Source organism: Sus scrofa, chromosome 5 (assembly GCF_000003025.6).
Source record: "Sus scrofa isolate TJ Tabasco breed Duroc chromosome 5, Sscrofa11.1, whole genome shotgun sequence".
Classification (NCBI taxonomy): domain Eukaryota; kingdom Metazoa; phylum Chordata; class Mammalia; order Artiodactyla; family Suidae; genus Sus; species Sus scrofa.
In genome coordinates this window covers 73,979,033-74,004,366 of record NC_010447.5, presented here as the reverse complement: position 1 = coordinate 74,004,366, position 25,334 = coordinate 73,979,033, and the positions used below count along the sequence as shown (strand labels likewise).

The window sequence follows — 25,334 nt, the reverse complement described above, 5'->3', positions numbered from 1 at the left end:
GGGCTGCAGGAGACTCAAAGAGGAAAGTGCAGCATCCGCTCTGGACACACAGCCCTCGGAAGGCACAGTTTGAGAGATAAAGGACAACACTGAACGAAGCATTTCACTGGGGTTATCAGATCAACAAAAAACATCAACAGTTTGATTTAAAAGCTATATTATCTGATGACAGAAACTTGTAACAGCCAAAGGTTAAGTGTAGTGTGACACCCATAATTTACCAACTGAAATTATCTTGTCTTTTTATACTTTCTTTTAAAGAACTTCAAGGGAATAATATTTGGCTTGGGTTTAAACTCTAGCCAACTCTAAATATTGCTCTACAGTATTTATAAATTGTTCTAATGTTATTTTTTTTTTCACCTTATGTCCTCCTAGACAGACGACAATATACATACAACCAAGTAAAATCAAGTTATTCAGTAAGATATGGTCCAACCTTAAAGAATCCAATAATTCAAGTTATCTCTGGAAGCCAGTTACCAGCAGGGCAGCATAGTGGACAGGTTTGTGTTGTGTCAAATTCCTCCAAAAGCTCAGCGGCCATTAGCCGCTAAGAGCATTTTATAAGCACTCTTTAAATATTTTGTTAATATTGGAATTCCCTTTGCGGCTCAGCAGGTTAAGGGCCCAACATTGCCTCTGTGAGGATGTGGGTTCAATCCCTGGCCTCCTCGGTGGGTTAAGGATCCAGTGTTGCCCTAAGCTATGGCATAGGTCACAGATGCAGCTCAGATCCAGTGTTGCCATGGCTGTGGCATAGGTTGCAGCTGCAGCTACAATTTGACCCCTATCCAAGACATTTCAATGCCCCAGGTGCAGCCGTAAATTATGTATATGAATATATATATATTTAATATCATTTGGGAATAACATGTGAATAAAGAATAGTTTTTTAGAGAGCCAGTTCAGGGAAAGCACAATAAGGAAAAATCCAATGCTTTGACTTCATGGTGGGACATCCTTCATAAATTTAGATAGTTGGGTCAGGAATGATTTATCCTACAGATCATCTAGGTCCTTGGTCCAGGGATTTTGCAAACCAGTTTATGTTGGACATATCATCCTGCTTATGAAAAATATGGAAATTAGAGGGGCCCGGCCCAACAACAATGCAGATTTTAATTTTTAAGATGCTTGAAGGAATTAAGGTAGAAGGTGTGTGTTACTTAGCAGAACCTAGGTGTTTACTTAAAGCTAGAGGTATCTCTCATTACTTTTCCTAAACAGAAGTAGAAAAAGAAAAGAAACTGAGGAGCAGTGGGACAGATCTTTTTCAAGGAGAGAGGAGTTTGCTTACATTGCCCACATATATAAATCTCTATAGCTGTGGTTCTGGAGCAAGTATTCAAAAAAGTCAACAAATAGATTTCAACTAAAACATTGGTAGATCCCATTATGACTCAGCGGTAACAAACCCGAGTAGTATCCATGAGGACTCGGGTTTGATCCCTGGCCTTGCTCAGTGGGTTAAGGATCTGGCATTGCTGTGGCTGTGGTGTAGGCTGGCAGCTGTAGCTCCAATTTGACCTCTAGGCTGGGAACTTCCATATGCTGTGGGTGTAGCTCTAAAAAGATAAAGAAATAAATGAAACATTGCCAGGTTCTACATCAAACAATGTGCTGAGAAACACATGCCAAATATTTGCCATTGCAGAACGAGGTATAGGGCTTTCTTAAACCCATACAATCTTTGAATCAAGTCATCATTTAATAATAGAAAGCACCTTGGCACCTTGGCCCCACTAGGCTGGAGGGAACTTCTGGGCCCCAGTGTCTTACTTTTGGTCTCCCCCTCCTCTCCTTTCTGTTTATCTTTCTTCCTCATTTATCTTTTAAGGTCCAACCCAAACTTGAACTTCCTCAGAAACCTTCCTCACAATTCCAGCCCCTACCCATTCATTACTCTCTCTTCAGAATCTTTATTACATGTACAATGCATATGTTCGCATTTTATTAGCTATTGTATTGTTTTCTAGCAAAAGCCTAATTTCAGTAAAATGACTAGGCTATGCATTTCTCCCATGGTACATTACAAAGCTCAGCACCCTGTTAGTGGCACAATATGTACTATGTAAATGCTTGATCTTATATTAAAAAGGAGGTTGTGAATGCCAAGCTGTTGTATGACTGCTCTCAGAATTATCAAGATCCAGTTTATCTTTTTTTTTTTCCGTTTTATTTTTTTGTCTTTTTAGGGCTCCACATGCAGCATACGGAAGTTCCCAGGCTGGGAGTCAAATCGGAGCTGCAGTTGCTGGTCTACACTACAGCCACAGCAACGGGGATTCAAGCCATGTCTGTGACCTATGCCGCAGTTCACAGCAGCACCAGATCCTTAACCCACTGAGCAAGGCCAGGGATCAAACCCTCATCCTCATGAATGCTAGTCAGGTTCCCAACCCACTGAGTCACAATGGGAACTCCAGAGATCCAGTTTATCTTAATATGGTCATTCATATAGCAACCTACAGACAAGGTGCAACAAAAAGAATAACATGGCCTCTCTTCTCAAAGGAATTGATTTGGCAAAGCAATGACAAAGTAAAGCAAACTCACTTTTTAAGTTAGGACCGTATTTTCCAAATGACATCAAAGACTTTGCTTTTGCATCTAATACCTCTGGTCTCACAGAGACCCCCACAACCTGCCGACCACATTCTTCGTGCCAAGTTTCCGTCCTGAATATCCCCAGCTGTTATTGATGGATATAAACAAGACTTGCCTTGAGGCTCATGGAATCCAGTTATTAGGGCTACAGTTTATCTCCTCAGCTGGGAGAAGGCAAGTCCTCCTCAGGACTGGAATGCTATGCAGGATGTGGGGAATAACGTCCATCCCACAGGGCTACTTTTAGAGGTTTAACCATGGTGATGGGTGGTGATGGATCCCTACATGGGCCCCTTAATACCACGGAATAGGCACTCAGTAAATGGAGAAAGCATTGAGATTATTAGAATCTTGATGTATTTGCCCCTTCCCAACCTTAGCATTGACGTCTTAGGAATCCAGTTTGTTCTGCTGCTTCTTAGCACTTTTTCTTACAGAGTTTGTTCTTGTCAGTGCCATTCCCCAACCCTCTTCCAGGGGATGTGGTGTCCAGCCTATCAATCATCCAGTGCTGAGATCATGGAATACAAGTACCATGACTGACCTTTTCCCAATAAACTAGTTCACATCTAACAGAGGCCACTCTTAGTCAAGTTTTCACACTCTTATTTGTCCTTCTTTCTGGCAAGCTGCTTTTGTGTCTTTGGACCTTTTAAAAACCCCATCACTTTGAAAAAAAGAACTAATAAAGAAATGTGCTTGAGCTGTTTTTTGTTATTCTGTGTAAGATCAGATGGAATGGAGGCAGAAATTTAAATTGATGGATGAAATGAATCAATGAGGCTTGGAAAGTACCTGTTGATACCAATTCTACAATCATCCCTCAGTATTCATGAGGTATTGGTTGCAGGACCCCAGTGGACACCAAAATCTGAGGATGTACAAGTCCCTTATGTTAAATGGCATAGAATTTACATACAATCCACACACATCCTCCCATATATACTTTAAAGCATCTTTAGATTACTTATAATACCTAATACAATGTATTGGTACATGAACAGTTTTAAAGACAATGTAAATGCTGTGTAAATAGTTGTCATGGCCCAGCAAGTTCGAGTTTTGCTTTTTGGAACTTTCTAAAATTTTTTGCCCCGAGTATTTTCAATCCATGGTTGATTGATTGATTCTGAGGATGCCAAACCCGAGGATATGGAGGGCCGACTGCATTCTTTCATGCTCTCCTCCCCACTCATTTTCTTCTTCCCATTGCTATTAAGCTTTGAGAAATGAAATATGCAAATTCAGTGTTTCTAATTTAAAAAATAAGAGTTGTACTAAGAAGTTACATTATGACAAGAAGGGAAAGTGTCCTGCAGGCATTATTTCCTCACTCCAGAATATCATCATTTCTTATCCAGATTCTCTGCCAAGAAAGACGTTTTTCTTGTGCCTGACTTATATCTCAATCTATGTGCCACTTAAGGATGAAGGAACATTTACTTAGGGCTCATTTGGTGTCTAATTTTAATAGTAACTTTTTCTGATACCAAATAAGGTAAAGAACTTCAATTAAAAACATAAAAAATTTCTGTCTTGGAATTAAGACAAATTAAATTTTAATTCTTATAGTCTGGTTCCACTTTCTAAGATTTGTGTAGTCTTCACGTAATTTCCCAGCTAGTCCTACCTTATTTCTCTTTGCTCCTTTTAACTGCCTAATAACGTAGGGAACACAATATTCTCAACAGAAGTCTTACAGCAGTTAAATGCAAGCTATCCTCTTGATAATGTTTTTTATTGTGTTGAATTTGCTCTTCTCCAGAGAACCAAACAAATGAATAAACACTACTGGTAGGTTGGAGTTTACTAAACTTCATTGATGTTTGGTTTATGATGTCTCCTCAGCCCCTCCCCTATTCAAGGGCATCCAGCAAGAATTTGTGAGATCCTGCTGTATGCCTCAAGCATATGTAAGAAAAAGTAAGACATAATTCCTAACCATCAGGACCAGATAGTCTACTTGGGATTTATTTATTTCTCTCCTGTGCAAAGCACTATATTAAGGCGTGTTCACAAAGCAACAGTTGAATAACCGTCCTCAACAGAACCCCAGGGCTTAAGAGAAAAGACTTTGGATTCAGTCCTGTCTAGGTTCAATGACAGTAATCAGCCGCTTGGTCTGCCAGACCCACTATCCTCTTCTAATTTTCTAAGTTAACCAGTTCCAACCATGTCCCATGAAAGGCATAGCCCTAATTTACGGTATGACCCTACCTGCCCCCAACAAGTACTACTTGAGTCCATTGTGGATACTTGACCATTCTTGTGCTCCTCTCCCTCTCTCCAATCTCTCTCTGTCTCTCTCATACACATACACACACACACACATACACATTCTTGAACTAAGACTACAGTTAAATTTCAGTGGGCACTGGACCTGTGAGGTCACTTATAGACAAGGCAAAGTCAAATATGAGGAGGAGGTGAAGACAGAATGAATATTGTGGGTACCCTGCAAAAATGGCTAAGATTTTTCCAATCCCTCTAAGGATCAAAGAGTGAACATTTGTGGTTGTGGCTGTTTCACATTCATTCCGCTTCCTTTGATACTGAACATTCTTCCCCTAAGTTCCAGAGGTCTTACCTCTGGACACAGTCTGAGGAACATGCAGATGACCCACGTTAAGTCACATACTCCACTTGGGAATTTGAATATTGAACAAGAAGATTGAAAATGTTTATTTTTCAGCTTCCTCTTGAGAAAATCTTAACGTATTTTCTGCAACTTCACCCAGAAACGTTCCAGTTGGCTCTTTGAGCCACCTAATATCCTCCTAAAAATTTGTCTTTATTACTAAAGGTCACCAGTTAGTTTCTATTGCTTTCACCAAAGCATATTTTAGCAAAGCATGCAAACTCCCCTTCTGTATTCTCCTTCCAGAGTACAAAGTTTTTTCTGAGAGATACTGCCAGCCTGCACTCCATTTCCAAGTACCCTGCTACCCTTCTGTGTTTGTGTAAATAGTTGTCATTTAGAGAATCTGAATGGCAGTGATTTGTGACATTTTCAGACCCAAGTGATTAAGAAGTAGGTGTGCCTTCTCCACCTTGTCTTTCTTCCTGTGTGGGTAGAGCAGGTGTTGACAAGGTAGGGCCCCCTTGGACACCATGTGTTGAAATGGTAGCACCTCCATCAGCTTGGATCCCTGAATAACTGTGTGGACCAGAATGCTACCTCCTCCCTTGCCTTCTCATGACTCTTCCCTCCAAGAGGGTACCTCCTAACCTTTTTGGAATTCAAGAGAAATTTCCATTGTGTTAAGCCCCAGAGATTTCAAATTTTATCTATTGCAGCAGCTGGCATTACCTTAACTGATAGAAGCCCTAGCCAATACAAATGGAAATATGGAAGTGTTTTTATTAGGCTTTTGAAGACTCTGCAACAACTGGGGAAAGCCTATTTGGCAGGGACTAGAGTCATCTGACACTTCCCTCAGTGATCCAGCTGTCAGGAAGCCAGACACAGACCCTCCCACTTGCTCTACCCCCACTCCATTCTCTCCTTACCAACAGAAAATGACATTTTCTCTCCTCAGCGACAAGCTGTTCAAGATGAATTAAGTTCTGAGGTCAGTGTTGCCTTACTAATGACATCATGGAGAAATTCTAGCACTTCTGTCTTCCAACTACTTTCAGAGCCTTCAAAGGGACTCTGAGTCGGAAAGATGCAGGTTAAACACACCCAAACAAAGAAGCAAAAAAAAAAAAAAAAAAAAAAAAAAAAAAAAATGTATCCTCTGAGAGGGAAAAAGCTTGGGAAGAGAATGGAGAGCTCTGATTTCTATGAGTGTGTATGCTTGCGCAAGACTGAGAAATTAGGACATAGTCTTCAAAAGTTCTAAATTTTCCACACCTGATTACATTAACTATATTCAGTGAAATGTTTGTCCTAATTATTTTTGGCCTATAATTTCTTCAATTAAATAAATCACCCTATAGTAATTTGTAGTGTTGAGTCGTGTGTGTCTATGTATGTGTGTGTACAGAATCAAAATCAAAAGACTTATTAAGAGACTTCCCCTGCAGCACAGTGGTTAAGGATCCTGCATTGTCTCTTCAGGGCACAGGTTCAATCCCCAGCCTGGCTCAGTGGGTTAAGGATCTGGCATTGCTGCAGCTGTGGTGTAGGTTGAAGCTGCAGCTCAGATTCAGTCTCTGGCCCAGGAACTTCCATATGCTGCAGGTGCAGCCATAAAATTAAATAAATAAAGACCTGTTGAGTATTGTCTGGGCACCTGGTCAGTACCTCTCCCTCAGCCTGACCCTTCAGCCCTGGGCCTCACTGCTTGGCATTCTTTGGAGGTCATTTGTAGGAGAGAAGGGAGCAGGATCCATGTAAGCACAAGCCCTTTCAAACCTCAGATCTGCCATTAGCCATGTATACAATCCATAACCTCCCTGTGACAACTTCCCTGGCTGAAGAGTGAAGCTGAGATACTCTCCTGACCTCCCCGAAATAGAGATGAGGAAAGACTATTCCAAAATGAAGGAGTGAGTACTTATCCTGCGGCAGAGATCAGGGCCGTGCAGGGCTGGGAATCAAGGTGCTACACCTCCTCCCACTTTGTGTGGCCTAGTGGTCATTGTCCTAACGCTTCTGACTTCTTACCAACTTTTAGCTGTGGAGAGAATCCAAAAGTGAGTCTACTTCTCCCAGTGTCCTAAACCATAATAAAGAGAAACAAAGCAAATTATATACCCTGGCTGGTTTGCCGTGCTCACTCTACCCAAGCTACTTTGTGCCAGGAAATCTGTATAGTGGATAGATTTCAGTATTGGATCTATGGCAAATATCATGCTTTGCCTGGGACCAAGCCACTTCTTCATGAAGTCTTAATGCAGATGACGTCCATATTTTTGACAAGCCTTTTCCACTGTCTTGTTGATTCCAATTTCAGCCATCAACCCTCATACGTCAGTGTTTTGTGAGGCTCTCTTAGAACTCAGTTGGGGAAATTACAAACACAGCCCCATTATCTTCCCTCCAGATAGTGCCCTGGAAAGTACTCTCCTGTTAGGTCCAAATTAACCAAGTCAAATACCCTTGGATTTCTGGAGGGACCACTTCATGATTACAACTGTTCTCTCTCGGAGTTCCCGTGGTGGCACAGTGGTTATCGAATCCGACTAGGAACCATGAGGTTGCGGGTTCAGTCCCTGCCCTGGCTCAGTGGGTTAACGATCCGGCGTTGCCGTGAGCTGTGGTGTAGGTTGCAGACGCGGCTCGGATCCCGCGTTGCTGTGGCTCTGGCGTAGGCCAGTGGCTACAGCTCCGATTCGACCCCTAGCCTGGGAACCTCCATATGCCGCGGGAACGGCCCAAGAAATAGCAAAAAAAAAGACAAAAAAAAACTGTTCTCTCTCAAGTGTAGTTTACCTTTACAAAGTTTTTTGCAAATATCCTTCTCTTCAGAGCATAGAAGCCTACAGTGGTCTTTTTATTTTTGCAATGATTTTTTTTCCTGCCCTTTCCATAATGTGGCCCTGAAATATTTACAGCAAGTTTTATATTCCATTACTAGGGATTTGCAAGTTTCTGGCCATATATATATAGAGAGAGATGGATATAGATATAGGTATAGATATAGATATCTTCCATTTCTATCAGTGAGGAAAATGGTATTTGCAAAATTCTTACTTGTGAGGTTGGTATTTAGAGTTAAGACATTTGGGGAAAAGACTGTTACCATAAAAAAATAAAGTGACTTACATTAACTATGTGTGATTATGTGTTTGATTTTGTCTAGATCTTAAGATACCAGGTTCTTAAAAGAGCTTAAGAAATATTATCTGATGATAACTTTGATGATTTGGAAGCAAATTACACATTCTAGAACAAGATATAAATTCTTGTCCCCTGAATGCCGTAATGTCTCCTTTTAAACTACCCTGTCAAGACCCATTTGTAACCTTCTTAGTGGGTTCATAATTCTTTGTTCTTACTTGGAGATTTCCTACCCATTAGGGACTATAAATTAAAGCACACCAAGATAACCATTTGAGGAACATAGTTCCATTATGAAAGCCTCTTGGATAATACCCAGTATCCTTGTTTCCAATTCTTATAAAGAGTTCTTTTCTTTCTCCAAAACCTCAAAGCCCCAGTTCACCTAATTGGTCAATGCCCCATACATTTTCCATTTTCTAACACAAATATCCTTTGAAGTGATAAGATTAAAAGTCATATGTACATTTTTCCCCTTCAACCTAAAGGGTTATGGTTCTCTATGAAGTTTAATAGTATGTAAGGTTTTAACACACATCATCACCAAGCTGTTAAATCAATACCTGGAAAGGGCCAAGATTTAACTTTGAAGAATTTCCTTTGAATTTCAGTTACAAACCTCAGAAGAAAAATAGTTTGAAAGACTGCTATAGCATATATACCCTGTTCAGTCTGATCTTTTTGCCTCATTTCAATCAGTGCTGTGTGGAAAAGTACCTAGAGAAAGGAAAAAGGAAGGAAGGAAAGAAGAAATGGAGGGAGGGAAGAGAGGGGAGGAGAAGGAAGGTGGGAGGAGAAGGGAGGGAGGAGGCGGAAGGGAGAGAAGAGAAAGCAGGAAGAGAAGGAAGGGAAAAGGCAAAGAAGGGAAAGAAGGAAAAGAGAGAGGGAGGGAGAGGAAGGGAGGGAGGAAGAGGAAGATAATTGTCTAAGTTGTCAGAAAATTGACTTGTTTCGCCTTTCCTTAGACCAACGAGAAGGGAAGCTCTTTGCCTTCTCCCATGATTTCCCAGTGCTGCCCAGCACCGTGGAGACCATGGAGAAATGTCCCAGCAGCAATGCAGCATCTTCTGAATCACCACATTGTGGAGCAGAAAAAAATTAACTCTTTTGTTCTACAAGGGGAAAAAACAGATGTTGTGCGCATCCACAAGCCTATTCTTCTCTCCATGGATATGGAATAGACTCTCCCAGCCCAGATAAGAGAGTCTGGCTGCTCCGATTCAACAGCATAAAATGTATGAAACTTGCCAGATTATACTCTGAGTTTGAACGATCAGTGTTCTACCATTTTTGTGCTTCTGTCTACCTATGGTTGGCCCTCCATATCCGTGAGTTTCCATCTGAGGTTGGTTGATCCAGACATAGGACCCTCGGACACACAGAGAGGACTGTATTTGGCCATTCTTTGTAAGGCTCGCGCATCCACGCTTTGGGTGTATACTGGGGTCCTAGAACCAATCCCCTGTGTATACAGAGGGGGGAGCCATGCACAATTCCATTCACACGGTGGAATTTAGCTAAACAAAATCTTTTGTCTGAGTGGTGATCGTGTAATAAGCTCAATTTCCATAAACCAGACAAGAAAATGAATCTCACAGCTTAGCTCTTCTGTTGCACATAGATATCATGTAAGCGGTTAGGTTGAATTTTACACTTTTGAGCTTGTAACCCAGTCCTTGTAATTCTGCCTGCAGTAGCTTTGCTCCAACACACAAACATAGTAAGGACATGAGCATTTCTTCATGGAAAAGACTATTTGCTACATTACTGAGTTCCATTTCTTCACATCCCCAGACCAAGGGGAACCGGGGCTCTGCAAGTATGCTAATATTGGTTATCTGAGTGTGTAGGAAAGGATTTGCTGAGAGGTCACTGACTTTTCCATTCCTACTCACCATACTGACTAAAACAACACATTCATCTCCTCCAAATGCATTCCTCCTGTTGCCTGGACTTTAAAAAGTCACTGGGTATTAATATGTTTGGCCCTATTTTTCTGGCAAAATAGACTCTCTGAGCTCCACTCTGGAAGAAATCTTTTTTTTTTTTTTCTTGCCTTCTGGCAGTCTGTAAATAGGTTAAATCAACTCATACATTTTTTAAAAGTCAATGTTTAACTGTTACACTGAAATTCTTATGTTCAGAAATGATGCAGAACATGTCCTGACTTTTGAGTTCAAAAATAGGTAATTTTGTTTTACATTTTAAGAAAAGTCTTTTAAAATACAATTCAAGCATAATTTCGTCTATGTTGCGTTAGCTTTTGGCTACATTACTTTAGTGAGAAATAAAATTTAAAAGCTTCATCGAAGCAGAGAATTAATTTTTAATGGGGGAAAAAAAAGGAGCAATAATCTAAGAACATACATAGTCTGTAAACATCAATAATTACAAATACTACAAGAGCTATTCTTTTCATCACTAAAAACAAGCTAATTATTCAACATCTTCAAAATTATTAATTTTTTCTTTTTTCCATCTGTAACCCAGCATCACATCTACTCCTTTCCTCCCAGTATATATTTCTGTCTGTTCTCTGAGTTACGGATGCCAGCCTCGTCGCAATGGAAGCAACTACATCTTCAGCCTGGTCCAGTACTAATAGAGCCTTGCCTCCAAGCCTGCAGGGAATGCAGGAAATGTGAGTCACAGGAGCTCAGGTTGGACCACTAATCTCATCACTGGGGCTGGAAGAGAAAATTCGTAACAATGCTAGGAGACAGACATGTCAGACTGACTGTACCCAGTTTGCTCACTTCCATAAAGTATCTTTCCACTCTAGGATGTGGGGAGGGGGGTGTGGCTTTTTTGTTTGTTTGGTTGGTTGGTTGGTTTTGGTGTGGGGGCTTGTTTTGGGGGGTTTGTTTGTTTGTTTTTCCCTAAATCAGTTGTGCAACTTCATGACTTGGCTTGGCCTGAAATTCCCCCACCCCCAGAAACCCAGCCACATTTCACCTAGGTTCTCCTTTGCCTTCCTTAAGGCTAAATCTTGATGTCTCTCTCTCTCAAAACTTTCCTGATTTTTCAGAACTAGACTAGGTATCCCATTCAGTGCTCCCAAGGCCGTTAATCCCTTTGTTGCTCAATTGTCTGCCTGGAGAATTCTTGAGTTCTGTGACATGGGGAGGGGACAGCAGAGGAAGAGTGTTTGATACATCGTTACTAAGTGAACAAAAAATCACAAATGTACCTCCCCATTTTCCTTTACTCTTCTCTCATCATCCATTCCTCGTCTTTCCCAGCTACTTTTATGGTCGTAAAGATAAGAGAATTGTAGAGAAAAAACACTAGATTTGGTCTTAGTAGCCCCAGAAGTCTTAACTCTATTACTGTACTATTTGTGCTGCCTTGGACTCAGTCTCCCCTTCAGCATCTTTCAGATTTATTGGGCATATAAAAACATAATATGCTAGGAAACAGCTTGTACACTTTAAAGTGTCATTCAAATGTAAAGGACTGTTAGAAGTATTATTTTTCCATACCCTCCAGTTGACTATAACACCTGCTATGGTTGGATGAAAGTTATCACCAAAATCATTTATATCTGTGACATTCAATCTCCTGAATGCATTGGCTGAGAACATAGGAACTGATGGAAGAGAACATGAGTTGGTGCCACAAATATCTGGAATTTGAAATCCAATTCAGTGGAGTTCCTGCTGTGGTACAATGGGATCGACGCATCTTGGGAGTGATGGGAACACAGGTTCAATGCCCAGCCCAGCACAGTGGGCTAAGGATACAGCATTGCCGCAGCTGCAGCATAAGTCGCAACTGTAGCTTGATCTGATCTCTGACCTGAGAGTTCCATATGCCGGGGGGATAACCAAAAAGGGGAAAAAAAAAAAAAAAGAAAGAAATGAAATCCAACTCAAGAATCAAAGAATCAAGCATGGGTAAAAAGTCTACAAATAACAAATGCCGGAGAAGATATGGAGAAAAGGAACCCTCCTACACTGTTGGTAGGAATGTAAGAAGCCACAGCCACTATGGAAAATAGTATGGAGGTTTCTCAGAAAACTAAAAATAGAGCTACCATATAATCCAGCAATCCCACTCCTGGGCGTCTATCCAGACAAAACTGTAATTCAAAAAGATACACGCACCCCTATGTTCACAGCAGCACTATTCACAATAGCCAAGACATGGAAACTTAAATGTCCATCGACAGAAGAATGGATAAAGAAGATGTGGTACATATATACAATGTAATATTATTCAGCCATAAAAAGAACAAAATAATGCCATTTTCAGCAACATGGGTAGAACTAGAGACTCTCCTGCGGAGGGAAATAAATCAGAAAGAGAAAGACAAATATCGTATGATATCACTTTTATGTGCAATCTAAAATATAACCTAACTACAAGACAGAAACAGACTCATAGACAAGGAGACCAGACTCATGGTTGCCCATGGGGAGGGGCTTAGGGGAGGGATAGAGGGGGAGGTTGGGGTTAGTAGATGTTAGCTATTATAGATGGAGTGGATAAACATCAGTGTCCTACTATGCAGTACAGGGAACTATATTCAATATCCTGAGATAAACTATAATGGAAAAGAGTATTTTTTTTTTAAGTGTACGGAAAAAAAAAGAACCAAGAATGTGGCTCTGCTGGGCCCAAGGCCAGATTCCTTGGCCCCATCCTCAAAGCCCTCTGGACGCTGAACTTACCTGTTGGTCAGACTCAGACCTTTATTGCTCTCTACGTAAACACCATTGCCTTCTCTGAGCAATGCACCTGCTCCTGTGTCCCTCCCCACGGACTGTCCTTCCCCTTATCTAATGCCATTAATCCCAAGGACACATTTTAAGCTTCCTCCACTAAGTCACACATAGGTCCATCCGCTGTGGAAAATACATTCGTTCTGTCATTCATTCCATAAGAGTTTACTGGTCTCCTACTATGTGCAAAGCCCTGCTCTGGACATTGTGGGGAAAACCAAAATGAATGAGACCTGCTCCTTAGTCAAAGGGACTTATATTCAGGAAAGGAAGACACAGACTAAACAAAGAGCTATTATTTGATGTTGGGGGAGGTGGCGGCGGGGGTGGGGAAAGGAAAGTATTCTAAAGAGATTCAATTCACACACTGAGGCCGCATGAGAGAAGTAAGTGGTGATACTCTCTAATCAGGGCCACTGGGGAAGGCTTCACAGAGAAGGATCATTTGAGCTGGGCCTCGAAGGAGAGAAGCAAAGAAATTCTGCTCTTCTAAGCAAAGGGAAAACATGAGGAAAGGAACAGGGCCCATTTGGAGAACTCGGAATGGCTTAGCATAGGGTAGGCAGAAGGATGGAGTAGGACTTTAACCTGGAAAAGGTAAATTGCAGTCAAAAAGAAGTTTCTTGTGGTCCTGAGATGTACACAATTATTTTAGACAAGGTAAACATAGCCCTAACGTAAACTAAAGGGATAGTAGTAAACGAACAGTCATTCTCCCAATAAGTATTATGTGGAACAACCTCAGTTGGGACTATGCCAGGGGCTGAAAAAAAACAGGAAGGCGGAAAGAGATTCTACCCTTAAGGAGACTGGCTGATAAACAAGTACTTACAATCCAGTGAAGCAGTGGAAATACAGAGTGCTAGCCCGGGCGGGGAGGGGGGTTGCCTGGGGAGGGATTGTAGTTCAGACCTTATGTTCCATAATCACTCTATCCCTAAAGATTAAACAGGACCCAGTTCAGAGTAGATATTTGATAAATATGTTGATTGAGTAAAAGAATTAACTAATTAACACAGTATAGAGTTACACCTAGTTGCAAATCAGGATTTACTATGCAAAGCCTGCTGTGGTATTGCAAAAAGGTAGCCTATTTAACACTTTCAGAAACAGACAAAGGTGACTTTTTCATCCCAAATGCTCTCATTTTCTATTTACCCACACACATTTACTCTTGTAATTTGCTAAACTTCCATTGTTGCCAACGGATCCAATTCAATACCTTCTCTTCTGTAAGACGTAGGTCCTAACACTGGACTTAATACAAAGTAGGTATTCAATAAAAATGTACTGGATGAATGGGTGGGTAGATGGATGAATGGACACATGGATGAATGGATGAATGGCTAGATGAAGGACTGAGTCATTCATCTATAAGAAGCCTAGATATATTGAATTAGTCCCACATAATTTTACCTCACTACATCGATTTTTCTGGTCCATTGAGGTGACTGAGAAAATGTCAACGAAATTTAACCACCATTTTAATCAAAGATGTATAAATGTTCATGAGCAGAATTATTGCTCTCATTAAAAGAAAAAAACAAAAATGCAACCTCCACAATTAAAATACCACCCAATGTATCATATGATAGTCCCATAAAGGGAGAGTGTTGAATAATTCAAGCACAATTAGGAAAGAATTGCCCACTAACAACTAACTATTAAAACTATGTGAGGGATTTTTTTCTCTTAAACATATGCTTCCTTGTTAAAAAAAAACACCCAGATATTCTCAAAGAGATCAATCTTAGACTCCTGGTTCATCCTAAATGCAAAACTTAGCTCTTATCAGTACAAAGCATCTGCTTTCCATACATGCCATTCTTTCAAAATTTCTTCAGATATCATATTTCGATGATATCTAAACTTGCCAAATATTCACAACTTAGAGGGACCAGCAATGAATTGCGTGACATTCGATTAGACCTCTAAAAAACTCAGATCTTAATGGTAATAACAATTTAATAAATGCATGTACCATGTATTGACATCTACTCTGTTTCACTCTTAGCTACCCACACGGAAAACATTATTTCTAACATTCACAATTTTTAATGCACTTACTGCTGTCACAAAAAATAATTCCTCAGACTTTCCAAACTAACCTTTGCTTAGAAATACCAGTAGTCATGGTGTAAACTGGTAAACCTTTCCAGAGGGCCCATAGACCGTTTCAAAAGTCTCTAATATTCCCTTTAACCCAGAAATTATAAAAATAAGAGCTCAACCTAAGAAAATAATTAGTGATAAGTGCAAAGTTTTCCTAAAAGGAAAAGTTATCCAAGGGTTTCATAGATGCAAAGTGTCAAAAAGAATCTTAAATGTCCAATAGCAGCCATGGGAGATTGTCCTATAAGAACATTTATGGATATTAATATCATAATCATGGTTTACAATGAAATGAAAGAAATATGTTATCAAACAGCACGTAAAATGAGCCAAGTGTATGCATAACACACAGTTACAGAGGGCCAGCAAGGACAAATGCCAAGATATGTACAGTGGCTATTCTAGGTGATAAGACTGTGAATAACTATCACCTCCTTTTCACTTATCTGTACTTTCTATTTTATTGCTTCACAATGAACATTGCCTTGGAAACTTTTTTAAAAAGTTATTTTAAAACTTTTAAATTGTAGGAGTTCCCATTGTGGCGCAGTGGTTAAGGAATCCGACTAGAAACCACGAGGTTGCAGGTTCGATCCCTGGCCTTGCTCAGTGTGTTAAGGATCCGATGTTGCCCTGAGCTGTGGTGTAGGTCACAGATATGGCTCAGATCCCGCATTGCCGTGGCTCTGGCGTAGGCTGGTGGCTACAGCTCCAATTAGACCCCTCGCCTGGGAACCTCCATATGCCATTTGCCTAGAAAAGGCAAAAAGACAAAAAATAAATAAATAAATAAATAAAAACTTTTAAATTGTACTTTTAGTTTTCAGAAATTTGCTCACACTTCCCAAAGAGTAGCCTACAATTTAGGTCTGCTGCCAGAGGTGATAGGATGCTTTAGCCATTTTACTTAACACAGAGGCCCTGAGCTTCCACCGTAACATTTTATACTCTTGCAAATTCATAATGTGTGCCATTTTAGAAGTTCCAAATCTTCGTATCTTGAAAAATTACAATATCCCCCTCTCATTCTTTTTATTTTCTCTTGGTCCCCTCCCTCTTGCATTTGTAACTGATTTCAGAGTTGGGTTAACTGAAAGATGAAATCTATCAATGCTCCAAACCTCAGACATCTACACACACACACACACACACACACACACACACACACCCATGATCTGTCCAATATATTATTTAATAAAATTATTTACTAATATTTTCAACTTAATTAAAATATCTAACTATTGGTTTCTAAGATGACATTTTGCCATCTAACACCATTAAAAATCTAATGCTTGGAGTTCCCATTATGGATCGGGGGTTAAGAATCCATGTCCATGAGGATGTGGGTTCGATCCCTGGCCTTGCTCAGTGGGTTAAGGTTCCAGGGTTGCCAGAAGCTGTGGTGTAATTCTCGAACACGGCTTGGATCTGGCGTTGCCATGGCTGTGGCACTGGCCAGAAGCTGCAGCTCCAAGTCAACCTCTAGCCTGGGAACTTTCACATGCCACACCTGTGGCCCTAAAAAGAAAAAAAAAAAAAAACAACAACAACTAACTAACAACTAACTAACTAAAAATTGTACTTTTCAGCGTTCCCGTACTGGTGCAATGGAAACGAATCCGACTAGGAACCATGAGGTTGCGGATTTGAACCCTGGCCTCGCTCAGTGGGTTAAGGATCCGGCGTTGCCGTGAGCTGTGGTGTAGGTCGCAGACATGGCTCAGATCTGGCATTGCTGTGGCTCTCACGTAGGCCAGCAGCTACAGCTTCAATTAGACCCATAGCCTGGAAACCTCCATATGCTACAGATGCAGCCCTGAAAAGACAAAAAAAAAAAAAAAAAAAAAAAAAAAAATTTTTACTTTTCTTGTAATTATTGCCTACCATCCAAAAGAAATAACTGCTTCTCTAATGAATCTACATATAAGTCCATTTTTAGGAACAAAGTTTTCAAGTAACGGAAACTTCAATAGACATCCATTCCATCCTTGTTTTTAGTTTAGTGGGTCATGTTTTCCAGAAAATGAAGAATATTGGAAGAAGCCCAAGAAAGACTGGGGAAGAGTTACCATACATCATGAACTTTCAAAGAGAGTTCCACTTTCAACTATTTTGAATTTCAGCCTTTTAGTCTGGAAAAAGTTATCTTCTGAAGAATTTAACTAAGATCTCCAAACAACACCCAGTGAGAGAAGGCACCTTTGATCTGTTTGCAGGGAGGACAATCAACCTCACTATGAAAAAATCTCAATTTTTTTAGATCTTTTGCCGAAAGCTAGGATGAAAATTATAGCCACATACAGATTTAATCTACAAAAATACTGAAATAATAGAATTGAGTGGAAAACATCAACATGAGTGTGCAGGAATTTGGTATCACAGAGTGGCCTTCTAGCAGTGTCCACATGGGCTCAGTACTTAACCCCTGAAAATTGTCACCATCCTCATTGATAAAAAGGACCCAACAAGGTCATTGTGAGGATCAAATGAGATGATCCATGGGAAACTCTTCCCGGAGTACCTGACACATAGCAAGGGCCATCATCATTTCTAAGCCATCTAATAACTGTGGTCCAGTTATCAGTAATATATACTGGACAGAGATCATAAGCCACCAAAAACATGGCAGCTCCTATGAATCGCATAACGATGTTTAGTGGTAAACGAAGTGCCGTTCTGCCCTCTGTATACCACAGTCTGACCTTGAAAGTATTTTCCAGCCTCTGGTGAAATTACAGGAGCTCAGGTCTGCAATCACAAAAGGAATGTGTCTCTTAAAAGCTTATGCGGACCGCAGATATGGCGTCGTTAACTTATCAAAAGGAAATGGGCTCTGGTTTTCTTTGCAGGCCTCAGATCCAGGAGCTGCAAGGTTGAGTCACCAGCTTGCTATCTGACCCCAGGCTGGCCACTTAACCTCTCCCTGACCCCATTTCCTTACTTAAAATCAACTCTCTGCTCATGTTCCATTCAAGTCATTATCTCTATCCACAAAAATGGGTAGTTACTAAGGTGTCCCGTAGTTTTTTGAAAATTAATGATTCATTGTGTTAGGTTTACAAAATAGAACCATGAAAAGATTGGAGATGAATAAGTTCCAGCTCTCCTTTTTGGTGTTTTGGTATTTTAAGACCTCTCTTCCTGGAATAAAAATCACCAACCCAGACAATACGCTTTGTCTGACACTGTGACCCTCGTTGCTGATGAAGCTTTCTTGTGCTGGTATTTCTGGGAAGGACAGAAAGGAAAAAAACAGGAGCCCCTTTGTCAGAAGGTAGTCAAGAGGGAAATAAATTGTAGTTATTTAAAGAGAGCTTAGGACAAGCTAGGCAGTGTCATTTGTTGGAGAACCAAACCAGGAGCTAGATTATTGGGCTTCACACTCGGCCACCCTCTCCCCACTTGACCTAGGACAACTTACACAACTATGGGTAGCCAGAAGAGCATTCTCTGAACTAACAAGCTGTCCCAGCTACCCACTCACACAAAATAAATGTCCATCCATCCCCCCAAATACTCACTCAGACAATGTCTCACCTTCCAGGGGTCTACTGTGAACAGCTTGAGTGCCGAGCATACTGTGTTTCTTTTCTGTCCTCATTCACACAATGGCTGGCTCCATCAATGGCCCTGACAAAGGGGGCACTGAGGAGAAATAAAGGTCTAAAATGCCAAATCTAAAAGTAACCGAAGTTTACACTGTCAGAGATTTTTTTAAACATCAGCCATCTTCAACAACAACAACAACAAATTGTGGAATATTCTACATCTTTTCCTGCCTTCTTGCTGTATTGACGTCAGCCACATCCCCATTAATTGATTTCCTGGCCTAGAATAATTTTTCTGTTTCCTCACTTGCTGCCGGAAGCAGCACTTCCTGCTTCTAATTTGGTCCTTTTAGGCTACTGAGAAACCAAATTAACAAGGTGTATCAGTTAAAGTTAGGTTCAGCTGCGAAGAACAGAAACCTGACAGCAGTGGCTTAAATGCAAAGGTATATTCACTGGTGCAAAGGGAGCCCAGAGGCGAGCACTCTCCACAATTAGGAGGACTCCACAATTGCTCTCCAAGGCCTCTGTCTTTGCTCTGTGTGACTTGCCATACTCTAAAAAGGCTCTGGAGTTCCAGCTGCTACAGCCCCGTTCCAAGACGTGGAAAGTAGCAAAGGAAGAAAAGTCAAAGGATACGACTCTTCTACGTACAGAACTGTACTGAAAGTCCTATCATCATTTCTGTTACAGTTTATGGACCAAAACTTGGCCTAACCTAACCAAAACCAAGGCAAGGTTCTCAAGACCAGCGTGTTACATATATACTCAAAGTCTCTAAAGGCTTCTGTTTGTTTATTATTTCCACGTTCTTCTTTTTTGGCTACACCCATGGCATGCAGAAGTTCCCAAGCCAAGGATCGAGCTCACGCCACAGCAGCTACCCAAGCCACAGCAGCTACCCAGGCCCAATCCTTAACTCACTGAGCCACCAGAAACTCCCCCATTTCCTTATTCTTAAAATGTACAGATTACTGTACTGTACTGATGAGCAGCAATTATTCTGACTTTTCAGGAAGGGAGCATTAAAAGTAGAGTGTTAACACTGTGTGCAGAGCTGGATAAAATCTGGAAAGCAGGCAAGATCCCATTCTCCCTCTAAAAGCTGAGGCCATGTTTTATAATCTCTTAAAATCCCTGCCTTCTTTTAAAAACATAAACTCATCTGCCTTCCTTTACTGTTATTTGAAAAATTTTTAAATTAGGTCATACGATTTGAAATAACTCAGGTCATGATAATTTTAGAATATGCTTCAAATATACAAATACAGATGCCAGTGGAGATCCTACATTCACCACCTGCTTTGAGAATCACTGATCAAAAGCAAAGTCAAGCAAAAGATAAGACACAAGATGATGGTAGATGGTTTCACAAGAGGCTTGGGGAGACCAAGAAGATAAATGGGCTCATGTCTCTGGCTATTTGGTCTGCTGATTTTACTGATTGCCAAATTGGAAAGGTAATCTGGAGATCTAATCCAAATTAACTATAGGTCTTTATTGATTCAGTCTGACTAGAACAGAGATGTTAAAGCTAAAGATCCCGCATTAAATAGACAAATGCATTTAAACAAAAAGAGATATCAAGGAGATATCCTATTTAATAGAGAAGAGAGTTGCAGGAAAGCATTTTTAAAGCACCCAATTACACGTAAATGGCTCCTTGCATTTCAGGGGCCCAGCCAATTTTGTTGAATGAGTGAACTCCATACTCACTGGTAGGCAGCGACCAGGAGATGATGAAAATGAGATGATCAGATGAAAGGAACTTCAACTATTCCAGTGGTTTACAACCTATAGACAGAAAAATCCCAGAGGGGGGCCTAGTAACTACTGCAAATGTCTTCAGCTCCTTATCTGCAATGAACACTTTGCTCTAAATTGAACAAAGAAAAGTGCCCTCACTGTCATGCAGGGGGCGTAGGGAGTGAGAGGATATATGCTCTTGCATATATCTTTGTGGGTTCTTACCCACAAAGCTATCCCAAGGGAATCTCATGAAGTTTTCTTAATCTCCCAGGCAAATTCTCAGAATCTGGTAGGGAGAGGACAACTTCGGGCTTCTAGCTCTTTGGAGCATTTCCCATGCACAATGCTTTCCAAAAGTTTCCACCAAAGTAGTCCTTGAAGACAGAGAAGGGACCATGCCAGAGACTGGGAGATTCCCTAGCACATTGCAAAGTGATGTGCAGCATCAAGCCTGGAATTTCTTTGAAGATTTCACTTTAATAAGCATGTACATTGTATTCTATCAATAGACAGCCTTTTTTTATGTTCTAATTTTCACCAACATTAAAACATGATTGCCTTATGCCCTCCATTCTGCTAAGCTCCCTGGGAGTACATATAGCCTTTGGGGTGGAGGTGGGGGCGATGCACCCATGGCATGTGGAAGTTCCCAGGCCAGGGATCGGATCCACACCACCACAGCAGCAACCCAAGCCACTGCGGTGACGATGCTGGATCTTTAACCCATTGGGCCACAAGGAAACTCCCACATAGCCCATTTAATAAACTGAAAACACAACCGGTAAATAACCTAGAGGGTTATTGGGCTTAACATTGCTTGAATGTTTTTGTGTGCCATTTAGATAATTGTTAAAGGGAGTAAAAAAAATTCTCAGCCCTTGGGGTATATATTCTGCCATTGTGTATAACTGGGCCTCCCCTTACTTCAGCAGCTGAGGGTGGAAATAGGGAAGATTATAAACTGGCAGTCGATGGTTACCACCCATTTAAAGGGAATGAAGAAAAGGGATTTTTATGGAAGAGCATCCCTGAATGATCACTGACATAGAATTAGAACTAAGTTTTTTGAACACAAGCAATGTAAGCACTCCTTTCAAAGGAAAATTACCCTACAATTTTATGTGCAGACCCATCCGTTTTGACTTACATGGAGTCTATCAGAATGCTACTAAATGTTAATAATAAAAGCATAAACCTTAGTATTAACTATTTCTGCTTACGTTCTTATCAACTATATAATCAAAAAATATACATATTAAGTAAAAACAAAACCAATACATTATGGATTAATAGCTCTAATTTTACACAACCAATGATGTTGTTGATTACAAAATAAATCTTACAATGTGAATAAAATTCTGTGTGTCACAACTGATTTTTTTTTCAAATAACTGTAAAATACACACAAGCACAAACATTGAGGAATACCACTCAGTTAATAAACTAGTCATCCAGATAACCAAGAATATGCTTAATTTTTTTTTTTTAGGATCAACAAAGTGAATTTAAAAATTTTAAGTTATTATAGAAAATACCTAGATTTCCAAGGGTATGTTCATAGACTACCACTCTCCTACCCCAAGTTTAGAAGCTTTGATCCAGCAAGAGGAATAAAAAAAATATAAATATGGTGAGAGCGTTACCAGGCTGATGCCCCAGAATCAGACCCCTCCCCCTCCCTCAAATGGAAAACAACTGCTCTAATCTGAGCTGCAAAGAGATAAGAACTGATTAGAACCAGTTAGGCCCAAGAGGTTGGAAGACTTGATTTCCAGTGGACCTTGAGATTCATTACAAGCTCATTGTAGTACATTTGCATGCTAAGTGACCCACCCGCCAGCCCCTCACAGTTGACAATTGCCCTGACAATAGCCAGAAGAGCCCAAACAAAGACTGAAAAGGAGTGTTGCCACAGTTGCAGGCCCAAACCACACCCCTGTTCTCATATAAGTCATGAATATTTCTCCCTCTCTTTATTCAATTCCCTCCCTTTTATTTCAATTCTCCAACACATGGTATTTCAGCACAAATTGGCTTGAGAAGGTGATTTGCAGATGAAGTTCTTGCTTCTCCGTTCTCTGGCCATTAAATAAAGCTTATGCTGTTTCAGTCTCAGCATCAGTTTCGTTATTGGCCATGCAAATCTGAGTGGGAAAAGAAACTCTGCAGCTGAGAAAAAGGGTCTTGGCCCTTGCTAGGACCCCATCACAAGTCCAAGCAACCAATTCTGTAATAAGAGTTCTTATCATGCTTTCTTGCCCTGTCTATTTACCTGTCTCCAGCACAAAAGAGAATGTACCATAAAGAACTGCAGTCTGGTTCACCATTGTATTCCTAGGACCTAGTGCAATGTCTGGCAAATAGAAGGCCTAAAAAATATATTTAGTGAATGAATAAATGAATTTCAGAGAATTCTACAAAAGGGTTTCAATCGAGGTGCTGATCAACAGAGTAAGGAAAAGCTACTCTAAAAGTCAAGAGAAGATATGCAATAATAAAACCTTGGGTAGCATCATGAAAAGCTTATCTCTCATTTAGAAGGATGATCTGTCACTAGATGATCACAGCAGCTCTTAGGATGTAGGAAGCGTCTGGGAAATAACTGGAATTAATTGCGTTGCCAGAAACTTTGGAGGAAATTAACATCCTGAAGACTGAGATTACAAGTGACTTGGATTGGTTTATATTTTGTTTTCTTAAAAGGCTATTTAGGGAACTCAAGGAGATACATAGGAATGTTTGCCAAATGATTTTCAATTTATACAAATATTAAACTTAAAAAGTAGATGGAACCAGTCATTTAAATCTATCTTTTAAGTATTAACAGTAGCATAATTGTGAACTCTGAGGTTTATATAGGGCTTATTACACTACCAGTTGAAGAGAAGCTGGGAAAGGCATTAATTAATCAAGATAGCCAAATTTTTCTTGTTTTTGACCAAAATTTCTTGAATATAAAAATAATCTTACATTTCCTAGGTATGAATTATGAAGTAAATAAGTGAAGTGAAAAACTGATCTCCTTTTAAAGGAGGCAGAAGAAACTTTTCAAGTATCAAAAAAAAATGGAATTCAATATGTATTTTGCAATCTTTTCCCCAACTCCGTAGAAGATAAATAGTAATATATTCCCTAAGGTCTAACAACTGAAAACACTACTTGTTTTATCTGTCCTAAGGGATAGGTATGACAAGAAAAATAAATCATATGGTCTGATAAGAATAGAAGAAATTACATAAAAATAATTTCTTTCTCTGTGTAATTCAATATACAAAGGAGAATTTGCTTTAACTAAAAGCTATCCATAGTGAGTTTATGATTTAAATATTACTTTCTTTTCATGTTAACTTATTCAAATTCCTTTTTTTATCTTAAAGCATAAACTAATTTCAATGATAGATTCCTAAAGTGTAAATCCTAGCTCTAGAGTGGGGTCTATGAGCACAATTTTTTGCTGGCTTGCTATTTGATCAATTAAAATTGTTTGGAGCATTTACCATGTGACTAACATATGTTCTTATCTATATTTTCCTTGATTCTGAAATTTTTTTTAATTTAACATTTCAATATAGTATTACCTGTAAGTTCCCTGACATCCTTGCAGGAATAATGTGGGGGGCGGGGGGGGGTGAATGGAGGGATAATGGATACAAGCATGCCAGATGGACTGATGGGCAGATGGATAAATGGGTAGATGGATATAGAGAAACAGATAAAACCTACTAGCACACATAAGCAATAAGGAATATAAGTCAACATCTATATTCATCAGTGATATTGGCTTGTAATTTTCTCTTTTTTTTTTGTAATATCTTTGGCTTTGGTATCAGAGTGATGCTGGACTCATAGAATGAATTTGGAAGTGTTCCTTTCTCTGCAATATTTTGGATTCACTTGAGAAGGGCAATTATTAACTCTTCTCTAAATGTTTGGTAGAATTCACCTGTGAAGTCTTCTGGTCCTAGATGTCTGTTTATTGGGAGTTTTTAAATTACTGATTCAATTTCATTGCTGGTAATTGGTCTGCTCATATTTTCTATTTCTTCCCAGTTCAGTCTTGGGAGACTGCACATTTCTACAAATTTGTCCATTTCTTCTAGGCTATCCATTTTATTGTCACATAGTTTCTTGTACTGATCTCTTATGATCCTTTGTATTTCTGTGATGTCCATTGTAACTTCTTCTTCATTTATAATTTTATTGATTTGGGTCCTCTCCCTTTTCTCCTTGATGAGTACGGCTAAAATTTTATCAATTGTATTTATCTTTTCAAAGAACCAGTTCTTAGTTTTATTGATCTTTTTTATTATTTTCAACACCTATTTCATTTATTTCTGCCCTCATCTTTATGATTTCTTTCCTTCAATTAGCTTTGAGTTTTATTTATTCTTTCTCTAGTTTCTTTTTGGTATAAGGGTAGATTGTTTAGCTTTGAGTTTTATTTATTCTTTCTCTAGTTTCTTTTTGGTATAAGGGTAGATTGTTTACCTGATATTTTTCTTATTTCCTGAGGCAAATTTTTATCACTATTATATTTCCTACTTAGAACTGCTTTCACTTAATCCCATATGCTTTGAATTGTTGTATTTTCATTTTTATTTGTCTTTAGATATTTTTTGATATCCTCTTTAATTTTTTCCAGTGATCCAACCAAAAGGCATAGACTGGCTGAATGGATACAAAAACAAGACCCACATATATGCTGCCTACAAAAGAATCACTTCAGAGCCAAAGATACACACAGACTGAAAATGAGGGGATGGAAAAAGTTGTTCTGTGTAAATGGAAATCAAAAGAAAGTTGGAACAGTGATACCTACATTAGACAAAATACACTTTAAAATAAAGACTATTACAAGAGAAA

The 25,334-nt window shown here is 39.7% G+C and overlaps 1 long non-coding RNA gene across 1 annotated transcript in view; it reads right to left on the bottom strand.

Annotated features, from left to right (window-relative positions):
* The window catches only part of LOC106510382, a 120,453-nt gene extending 101,496 nt beyond the window's left edge, over window positions 1-18,957 (bottom strand). The window contains exon 1 of the long non-coding RNA XR_001308832.2: window positions 18,712-18,957. This is a non-coding gene — a long non-coding RNA (uncharacterized LOC106510382). The remainder of the gene's footprint in view (window positions 1-18,711) is intronic.